Genomic DNA, 4,048 nt, shown 5'->3' with positions numbered 1-4,048 from the left:
AATTTGCTAATGGTATGTCCCTGATGGTAACAAATGGAACACCAATGTAGCTCTATCCTTGGGTACATGTGTGCATTGTTTGAAGTTTTGGTAGCCTTCATTTCCTCTTAGAGGGCTTTTGAGAAGTCAATCCAAGTCATTTCCACTAAAGTATTACCTTTAACTATAGGTTTTGCAGTGGTGGTGCTACGACCGCCCCACTGGCTACTATTGATGTAACAGACTTAGAATTTGAAGCTCTTACTCCCTTTATCATCAAGTTATCCTTAAGTTGGATGGCATTAACCATGACATCCTCCCAAGTGTTGATACCTCTAATGACCAAACCATTATGGATATGTTCATGTTTAAGTCTGTGGATAAATCGATCAAGCAGTTGATTGTTGGAAAAGCGCTCATGTAGAGCATAGTGAGAGTTCAAATGCTTAAGAAAACCAATAAAATCTCTCACACTGACTTATCTTCTTCTCTCTCAGCTTTGTGCAACTGTCTCGAGGGGTGCACTACTAGAAAACCCTAGGTATCATGTGCGTTCAAGAGGTATTTAAAAAACCCGTTAAAATAAAAAATTTTCCCCAATAAAACAACCCCACTTTACTTATGAACTAATGGATTTTTTTCTAAAGTTGAATTAAAAAACCCCTCTTGTTTATGTAATCCTGTTAATTTTTCTCAATGTATCTAATTAAAAAACTCCTCCTATTGAACTCACGTGGTACACTAACATTTTTTGAGGTGAACCCCCCGAGACAGCTGTGAAGCCACACTTCATAAACTGATTTACGAATAACCTTCAAATAATGGCATGAATCTCGAAGGAGTAACATGAGTCCAATAGGTGGGGGGTTGTACATGAATTCCTATAGGTATCGATGGTGTATGAGCCAAGGGTACCACTGGTCTAGTCATTTGTGAGCTTGTCCCCCTTGCTTTAGGGTGCATTGGAAAAGTAGAGGAAGATGCAAGGAATTGAGAATCTTGGGTGAATCTTCCTCCTTCTGCAGCCCTAGACGATGAGATGGATGTGTTAACTAGGCCTGGAGCCATTGTTATAGGGAATTCTACAAACGTGATTGCCATAGTTGCAACCAAAGGCATGAAACTAATGGGAAATTTTACATGGTTAGTCACAGGCTGTGTCGTTATATGAGTGGTGTAGAACCCATTACCACATAATCTGGAATTGTGCTACAGCATCTTGGATGGTACCTCTCTACTACGATCTCAGAATGTGAAGTCTATGCTTGTAGATTCTCGAAGTCTTGTGTAACCTAGAGGAACAATAACAACAGTTGGGGCTTGGTCCATCATGTAGCCAAGTGATACTACAAAAGTAGGATCCACTAGGCTCATATGAGATGTTACCATTTTTCTCACTGTGGGCATTCTTGCTTTGGATGTCCCGACTTACACCATTTTGGATCCTTTCATGTTCAATGATCCTATATATGCAATCACAGATACCCTACAATCGTTCCTCCCCTTTTATGGGCCCAGAGATTAATTACACAATCCCTTCCCAACTAACAGCGTAAGCTTGACTCCATACAGCATGGCTGAAGTGACCAAAGTGTCAAAGAGCCAGAGCTTTGTTCGAGGTTCCTGAAATTGAACCTGCGAACACATCCTCTCTAGTCTCCCCAATGCAGCATAAGCTCTCGTCAATCTGGTCTCCGCTGCTCTCCTCAAGGAAAATAGTGGGCCACAAAACCACACCAAGGTAAGTATATGCATCTGTATACTCCACTGTCTCCTGACCATATGTAAAGGTGGGTACTGACCTCCTAACCCACTGTGTTGTGGTGTTAAACACCATCACCTTGGTTTTACCAAGGTTAACAGACAATCCACTGTCCTGTGCAAACGTGTGCAATGCATCCAAATGACGCTACATCCCCTTTGGAAAATCTGAGATCAGCATAATATCATCAGCATACAATAACAGTGAAATCCATGTCCCTGCTAGCTGTGCTCCTCTGTCACCCTCCTGCTCTACATAGTCCGAAACCTCATCCACATACATCCCAAATAAGGTGGGAGCAAGGGGGCAGCCCTGTTTCACCCCAATAGTGGAGTGAACCATCTCAGATATAGCCTGAGTAGTACGTACCTGCCCCACAACTGTCCTGTATAAAGCTAGGATTCCCCAAATCAGCTCTGTGGGCACTCCCATCTCCTGTAGTCTGCGCATCAGTCTGGCTCTCGGTACTGTGTCAAAAGCTTTACGGAAATCCACAAAGCAACAATAAATCCTCCTGCCATATAATCTGCCCTCCTCAATAATAGCTCTGAGTGTCAAGATATGATCAAGAGTGGAGAAACCTCTCCTGAACCCTGCCTGCCCTGATGCACGTATGCCCTCTCTCTCTACCCATCTACTCAACTCCTTCTCAAGAATAGATGCATATAATTTGGCCAATGTGTGACCAATCATGATGGTACGATAATTCCCAGGAAGCATGGGATCCCCTGACTTGAAGATAGGCACAATCATGGACATATTCCAAGTCTCGGGAAAACCCTCACACATGGCTCGATTAAACATCATAGCAATGAGCTCTGCAAGCATATCTCTGGCATCAATAAAGTGCTCTGCTACCAAACCATCATGATCATATGCTCTCCCAGTCCTCATCCTGTCATAGCGTTCCTTACCATCTCAGCAGTAAAGAAAGCACATGTCTCTGGGCATGGCTCCGATGGGTTTGGCAGGGGGCTGTCCTGGTGCTGTGTACAGGGATGCTGCATACTCACCCCAAATCTCTGTGGAGGTAATGGTTGGTGATGGTGAATGCTCATGGAATAGTCTCCATGCCTTGCCTGAGTCCTGACTCATAAATAACTGATACAAATCCCTCTCTAGTTGAGCAAGATAAGCCCTCTTCTTCTGTCGCACTAGGTGCCGGAAGGTAATCCGTTGACTGTCTGTGAGTGGCAACACCCATGAGCACCTCTCTTTGTAATCTGATCCTCATCTCTCTACACTCCTCATCATACCAACTGTTCTGGGGCATGTTCCCAGATCGTCTCTGTGTAGGCTGACTATGGGGATATGCCTCTGATGCTGCAGCATGAAGCGTCTCTATCAATATCTGATTGAGCTCATCTAATGGCCATCTCGGCTCCTCGGCACATAAGCGTCTGTATATCTCATCCTTGTACACGGTGTCAGTCTCCCTCGTAAAGGTATAACGAGTGTGTGTGGAGACCTGTCCCAATGGAGCGGTGTTGAACTGAAATGTGAGAGTGAAGGACAAGATAGCATGATCCACTGCTATTCCAACCGGCCTAGTGCCTACCATAAAATCCTGAAAAGAGGGAATGAGATTGGGCTAAGCCATAACATAGTCCACTGTACTAGCACCATGCCGATGTGGAAAGCTAGTGAAACCGCCCGATGCCGGGAATCTCTGTAGGCCATTCAGGATGGCCAATCCATGTGCAGTCCCCATGTCTATCAAATACCGCCCATACACTGTATGTTCCTCATCCTGTGAGAGTCTAGATAGGCCCATATCCCTGACATCAAGCTCCCTCAACATCTCCTCTGAGGTATCATAAAATACTGTCTGGTTATGGGCGGTCCTGGCATTGAAGTCCCCCAGGAGAATGATGTCGCCATCCCTGGAGAACTCCCAAATGTCATCATCCAAAATAGAAAAGGGAGACTGCCCGCTAGGTGATGCATACACTGATGTACTAGGAGCAAAATAGCATATAGCAATGTAGAGATATCTGCCTGTCTCTGCCCTCAATCTGTGCCCCCCTCAGTCTAACCCTCATGTACCTAGCCTGCTCATCTATGCGGACTATATGTATCAGTGGCTGTAGCTCCTCTCTAAACAATACTGCCACTCCTCCTGAGCCCTGTCCTCTATGCTCTGAACGAGTCTCCTGTCTACAAGCTGTCTCCCATCGGTATCCACTAACATGTGGCATGGACTGTCCACAGGAGCCTGATGCGTCTCATAGTAGAAGATGATGTCCCTCCTAGTGAAACTATCCTCAAAAGCCCCTACATCAAGGCATAGAGATCCATTACAATTCC

Source organism: Cibotium barometz, chromosome 56 (assembly GCF_041138505.1).
Source record: "Cibotium barometz isolate CiBa-2024 chromosome 56, ASM4113850v1, whole genome shotgun sequence".
NCBI classification, from domain to species: Eukaryota; Viridiplantae; Streptophyta; class Polypodiopsida; order Cyatheales; family Cibotiaceae; genus Cibotium; species Cibotium barometz.
This window is presented reverse-complemented; position numbering follows the sequence as displayed.